Here is a 6,748-nt window from a genome sequence, read left to right as displayed (position 1 = left end):
CATCTTTGTATCATTAAGCGAATGTTTCACAGCAGAAACAAATGTAGCACATCTTCAGCTAATACCCACAGCGCTTCCCCAGCCTTTACACGGGTGTGATTCTCCACCCTTGTCATTCCTCAAGTTCTTTTGAGTTTCCAGCTGAAATTTTAAACCAACTTTTAAGTATTTGCAATTAGGCAACTCAGATTTTTTGTTGTTGTTGTTGTTTGTTTCAAAACAAGATGAGTCAATATAGACACTTTTTATTTCTTTGAAAAAAGTGGTATGTCTTATTTTGGAGGAAAATGGCTAGCAAAGGCACCTGGCACACAGGCTTCTCGTCTTGTTCCTCATTACTCTAGGAACATAAATACACTTCAACTTAAAAGCTGGTCTACTAAAATACAGAACTCCCCCCTGTAACAAAAATAAATTTACCTCATAGTTGAAGAAAGAGCAATTTGGCATAGGTCTCTGATGAATTTGAAAAACAAGTCAGGATTTGCTTCGCCTGTGCAGAACCCACCTAGACAGAATGGGCTGCCTGTTTCTGCACTTGTTCGGCTCCATAGCAGGACAGCAGGCAGATGGGAGGATACTCAAGACTCATGACAGCCGCAGGACCACTTACTCCAAATTAATCAAGATTTAATGAAGAACAATAAATGACGTCAGTAGAACGATCCCAACAGTTTCCCAGTGCCTGAGAGTGGGTTGTGAGCTTAGAACAGATACCTCAGCAGGAGCAATACAGCCTGTTCTAAGATTATGGAGGTGAGAAAACATTTTCATTCATTCAAGGTGCCTTGTGCACAATACAACAGTTTCCAGGACAGCGAGGCCAGCAAAGCATAAAGAATAAATCCAAGCTGCTTAACTTTCCATAATTCTCTTGAGTAGTAAACCCAGGAGGCCTTTGGTCACTTGCAGGGGAGTCTTTTCTTCTTTATTCTCAATAAATACTTGCTCCTTGGGTCACCGGTAACTTTGTTTCTTCCACTCTCCCCTCATCACAGGCTGTGTCCTTGGCTGCTGCCCAGTGCATTGCTCTAGCCTCACAATGGTCCTCAGTATCTGAGTCCGCCCCACCTTCTAGTAACATGACAGCAATCTCATGCCTATTTTTTGAGGCTGCATAATGGAGAGGTGTGTCGCCATTTTGATTGACAGCATTCGCTTGTGCACCTTTCACCAGAAGGGCTTTGACAGTCTCTTCCTGGGCAGCAGAGGCAGCAGTATGGAGGAGACCAACCTGCGTCATCTTATCATCCCCTGGCACTCCAAGGTGCAGCAAGAATTCAACAATTTCTATATGGCCAGCTATGCATGCCCAAGCAATGCTGTTCTGCTGTCTTGATCAGTTCTAGTAGATAGAGACTTATGGGCCAGCACGCTCTCCGTCAGCTCACCCAGCTTCCCAGTGTAGGCCAGGCTGCAGACCCTCAGGTTAGACACACACACACACACACACACACACACACACACACACACACACACACACATTTTTGCCTTCCCAGGATCTCTGCACAGCTCAGATTTATAAAAATTTTGGAATTTGTTCAAACTATAAATAGGACTTTATAGTATTTTTACAGAGATGTTGAAATTTATTACATGGTTTTCCTTTTTTTGTGCATGTTAAACCTCACTGAGGTATGACCGATGTACAGAAACATATACACACTTAACATATGCATATTGGTGAGTTTCTGCATGGCCTCGGTTTGCCAGCTTTCCCCCGTGATTGCTGAAAACCAGGCCTTTCCCAGAGCTGCTAGCTGGAACCATGTGGGCAGTCGGAGCTAACTAGGCAGCTCCCTTTTGGAATGACTTCTCAGACAGGAAGTCTCTGGGTGCTTCCAGTCGGCTGAATTCCCAGTCTCCTTCAAGGGGCGGGTCTCCAGGAGCTTGCCCAGTGCGGTTGGTCAGGAACGCCTAGGCCTGCCGGTGAGGACATGCCACCAGTTCACTTAGTAGTCTGTCGTTCTTGAGCATGTCTGTCAGGGTGTTTCTAATGTGCCCATGCGCTGTGCCAGCCCTGGGGATACAGATGTAAAGGGGCCACGCTGAGCATGTGGCATGGTAGACTCTCAACAAATACTTTCTCTTCTAAGATAAGAAAGAAAAGGTGACGGGAGGCAGAGGCAGGCGGATCTCTGTGAGTTCGAGGCCAGCCTGGTCTACAAGAGCTAGTTCCAGGACAGGCTCCAAAGCCACAGAGAAACCCTGTCTCGAAAAACCAAAAAAAAAAAAAAGAAAGAAAGAAAAGGTGAATTACATAGTCCATAACTCAAAATCACAGGAAGGAGGGGACGACAAAGCCGTGAACCGGTTGAAGGACCAGGGGTGTCTTAGAGCACACCCTTCTGGTCATGGTAAGGAGCTCACTTCCAGCAGAATTGGGAGCCTCTGGAGATCTGTAAACCAAGACTCTATTTCAAAGGGTAAGGAGGAGGAGGTGGGAGAAAAGGAGGGAGGGAGGGAGGGAAGGAGGGAGGGAGGGAGATAAGAGGTGGAGGAGGGAGGGAGGGAGGGAGGGAGGGAGAGAGGGAGGGAGATAGAGGTGGAGGAGGGAGGCAGGACAGGTAGGAGGCAGAGGCAGGAGTTGGGAGAGGCAGAGGCAGAGGCAGAGGTAGAGGCAGAGGCAGAGGCAGGGTAGGCAGGATGCAGAGGCAGAGGCAGGGTAGGCAGGAGGCAGAGGCAGGGTAGGCAGGAGGCAGAGGCAGAGGCAGGGTAGGCAGGAGGCAGAGGCAGGGTAGGCAGGAGGCAGAGGCAGGGTAGGCAGGAGGCAGAGGCAGGGTAGGCAGGAGGCAGAGGCAGGGTAGGCAGGAGGCAGAGGCAGGGTAGGCAGGAGGCAGAGGCAGGGTAGGCAGGAGGCAGAGGTAGGGTAGGCAGGAGGCAGAGGCAGGGTAGGCAGGAGGCAGAGGCAGAGGCAGGGTAGGCAGGAGGCAGAGGCAGAGGCAGGGTAGGCAGGAGGCAGAGGCAGAGGCAGGGTAGGCAGGAGGCAGAGGCAGGGTAGGCAGGAGGCAGAGGCAGAGGCAGGGTAGGCAGGAGGCAGAGGCAGGGTAGGCAGGAGGCAGAGGCAGAGGCAGGGTAGGCAGGAGGCAGAGGCAGGGTAGGCAGGAGGCAGAGGCAGGGTAGGCAGGAGGCAGAGGCAGAGGCAGGGTAGGCAGGAGGCAGAGGCAGGGTAGGCAGGAGGCAGAGGCAGGGTAGGCAGAGGCAGAGGCAGGGTAGGCAGGAGGCAGAGGCAGAGGCAGGGTAGGCAGGAGGCAGAGGCAGGGTAGGCAGGAGGCAGAGGCAGGGTAGGCAGGAGGCAGAGGCAGGGTAGGCAGGAGGCAGAGGCAGGGTAGGCAGGAGGCAGAGGCAGGGTAGGCAGGAGGCAGAGGCAGGGTAGGCAGGAGGCAGAGGCAGGGTAGGCAGGAGGCAGAGGCAGGGTAGGCAGGAGGCAGAGGCAGGGTAGGCAGGAGGCAGAGGCAGGGTAGGCAGAGGCAGAGGCAGGGTAGGCAGGAGGCAGAGGCAGAGGCAGAGGCAGGGTAGGCAGGAGGCAGAGGCAGGGTAGGCAGGAGGCAGAGGCAGAGGCAGGGTAGGCAGGATGCAGAGGCAGAGGCAGGGTAGGCAGGAGGCAGAGGCAGAGGCAGGGTAGGCAGGAGGCAGAGGCAGGGTAGGCAGGAAGCAGAGGCAGGGTAGGCAGGAGGCAGAGGCAGAGGCAGGGTAGGCAGGAGGCAGAGGCAGGGTAGGCAGGAGGCAGAGACAGGGTAGGCAAGAGGCAGAGGCAGAGGCAGGGTAGGCAGGAGGCAGAGGCAGGGTAGGCAGAGGCAGGGTAGGCAGGAGGCAGAGGCAGAGGCAGGGTAGGCAGGAGGCAGAGGCAGAGGCAGGGTAGGCAGGAGGCAGAGGCAGAGGCAGGGTAGGCAGGAGGCAGAGGCAGGGTAGGCAGGAGGCAGAGGCAGGGTAGGCAGGAGGCAGAGGCAGGGTAGGCAGGAGGCAGAGGCAGGGTAGGCAGGAGGCAGAGGCAGAGGCAGGGTAGGCAGGAGGCAGAGGCAGGGTAGGCAGGAGGCAGAGGCAGGGTAGGCAGAGGCAGAGGCAGGGTAGGCAGGAGGCAGAGGCAGAGGCAGGGTAGGCAAGATGCAGAGGCAGAGGCAGGGTAGGCAGGAGGCAGAGGCAGGGTAGGCAGGAGGCAGAGGCAGGGTAGGCAGGATGCAGAGGCAGAGGCAGGGTAGGCAGGAGGCAGAGGCAGAGGCAGGGTAGGCAGGAGGCAGAGGCAGAGGCAGGGTAGGCAGGAGGCAGAGGCAGGGTAGGCAGGAGGCAGAGGCAGGGTAGGCAGAGGCAGAGGCAGGGTAGGCAGGAGGCAGAGGCAGAGGCAGGGTAGGCAGGAGGCAGAGGCAGGGTAGGCAGGAGGCAGAGGCAGGGTAGGCAGGAGGCAGAGGCAGGGTAGGCAGGAGGCAGAGGCAGGGTAGGCAGGAGGCAGAGGCAGGGTAGGCAGGAGGCAGAGGCAGAGGCAGGGTAGGCAGGAGGCAGAGGCAGGGTAGGCAGGAGGCAGAGGCAGAGGCAGGGTAGGCAGGAGGCAGAGGCAGGGTAGGCAGGAGGCAGAGGCAGAGGCAGGGTAGGCAGGATGCAGAGGCAGAGGCAGGGTAGGCAGGAGGCAGAGGCAGAGGCAGGGTAGGCAGGAGGCAGAGGCAGGGTAGGCAGGAGGCAGAGGCAGGGTAGGCAGGAGGCAGAGGCAGAGGCAGGGTAGGCAGGAGGCAGAGGCAGGGTAGGCAGGAGGCAGAGACAGGGTAGGCAGGAGGCAGAGGCAGAGGCAGGGTAGGCAGGAGGCAGAGGCAGGGTAGGCAGAGGCAGGGTAGGCAGGAGGCAGAGGCAGAGGCAGGGTAGGCAGGAGGCAGAGGCAGGGGCAGGGTAGGCAGGAGGCAGAGGCAGAGGCAGGGTAGGCAGGAGGCAGAGGCAGGGTAGGCAGGAGGCAGAGGCAGGGTAGGCAGGAGGCAGAGGCAGGGTAGGCAGGAGGCAGAGGCAGGGTAGGCAGGAGGCAGAGGCAGAGGCAGGGTAGGCAGGAGGCAGAGGCAGGGTAGGCAGGAGGCAGAGGCAGGGTAGGCAGAGGCAGAGGCAGGGTAGGCAGGAGGCAGAGGCAGAGGCAGGGTAGGCAAGATGCAGAGGCAGAGGCAGGGTAGGCAGGAGGCAGAGGCAGGGTAGGCAGGAGGCAGAGGCAGGGTAGGCAGGATGCAGAGGCAGAGGCAGGGTAGGCAGGAGGCAGAGGCAGAGGCAGGGTAGGCAGGAGGCAGAGGCAGGGTAGGCAGGAGGCAGAGGCAGGGTAGGCAGGAGGCAGAGGCAGGGTAGGCAGGAGGCAGAGGCAGAGGCAGGGTAGGCAGGAGGCAGAGGCAGGGTAGGCAGAGGCAGAGGCAGGGTAGGCAGGAGGCAGAGGCAGAGGCAGGGTAGGCAGGAGGCAGAGGCAGGGTAGGCAGGAGGCAGAGGCAGGGTAGGCAGGAGGCAGAGGTAGGCAGATCTCTGATTTGGAGGCCAGCTGGGGCTACATAGTGAGAATCTGTCTCAAAATCTGTCTACAACCTCATATTCAGTGGATATTATCTTTTTCAACTCTTGACTCAGAATTAACAGGGCCCTTGTCCTTCATTTCCTAGAGGAGCCGATGTTTTCACCTTGCATAGTTGGCCCAGTGGATCTCTGGTTCAGTTGCTATTATTCTGCTGGTGTCATAAACACCATGACACACAGTGGGCTGGGCCTTCCATCAAGTAGCAATTAAGAGAATGACTCACAAATATGGTCACGGGCCAGTCTGAGCAAGACAATTCTTCAAGTGACATTTCCTCTTTCTAGGTGAATTGTAGGTTTGTGTCAAATTGAAAACTAAAGCAAAGTAGACCCAAAACTTCCAGAAGAACATTCAAAAGCCTCCAAAGCAGCCTGACTGTACCGCAGAGGCCTCTAAGTGCCTGTTAATGGAATCCATCTTGCTTGAGAGGGTCCTGCAAAAACTGTCCACGGGCTTGCCGGTTAACAGGCGGAAGATTGGGTGTGCTCTGGCGCCACCCAGTGGCCCTTCTTGGATTGCAGGCTCTTAAACAAAGGCTCTTTCCTGGCGATTAAATTATCTCTTATTGATTGTTCCAGACCACAACTGTGTGGCCCTATAAGAATCATTAAATCTCTTTATGCCTGGATCTCTGGAATCTATGTAAGCTTTCCAACACTATGACAAAATAGTTGAGATCAAGTTGAAGGAGGAAGCCTTGGCTCAAGATGTCAGAGGACTTAGTCCATATGGCTGACGTCCACTCTAAGGTAGGGTGTTGTGGAGCAGAGACGCTCGTCCCACACAGCAGCTGCGAAGCAGGATGGAGCGAGTGAGGGCAAAAGACTGGGGACAAGATGTCACCTCTAAGGACACATCCCAGCGACTCTCCTACCGACTTGGCCCACCGCTCTACAAATCCATGAATGGGTTTATCCTCTGATGGCGCGGAGGCTCTGGGAACCAAGTTCACGAGCTGTTCAAAGGCATTCCCGATCTTGGGAATGCCACTGGTGGGCGCCATTTTGCTGCCCAGTTTTAGAAGGACAGACACCATCTGGATGTCCAGTGGAAGGAAGATGCGTTGGAAGCAGAGTAACCCACACCCCCGCCGCCAGCCCCGCCCCCGCCGCCAAGCCACAGCTCTGCCTGCCGTCTTCTAATTACTTTTTCCTTTACTCTTATGGAGTCTGACTCACAGAGATGCACTCAGTCCCGTGCCAGATGCCTTTCAGCTGTTGT

General features: G+C 56.0%; 1 pseudogene; it reads right to left on the bottom strand.

Moving 5' to 3' along the window:
• Nucleotides 1-855: 855 nt before the first annotated feature.
• Nucleotides 856-6,530, bottom strand: LOC142845029 (uncharacterized; annotated as a pseudogene).
• Nucleotides 6,531-6,748: the final 218 nt, after the last annotated feature.

Source organism: Microtus pennsylvanicus, chromosome 1, assembly GCF_037038515.1.
Source record: "Microtus pennsylvanicus isolate mMicPen1 chromosome 1, mMicPen1.hap1, whole genome shotgun sequence".
NCBI classification, from domain to species: Eukaryota; Metazoa; Chordata; class Mammalia; order Rodentia; family Cricetidae; genus Microtus; species Microtus pennsylvanicus.
This window is presented reverse-complemented; position numbering and strand designations above follow the sequence as displayed.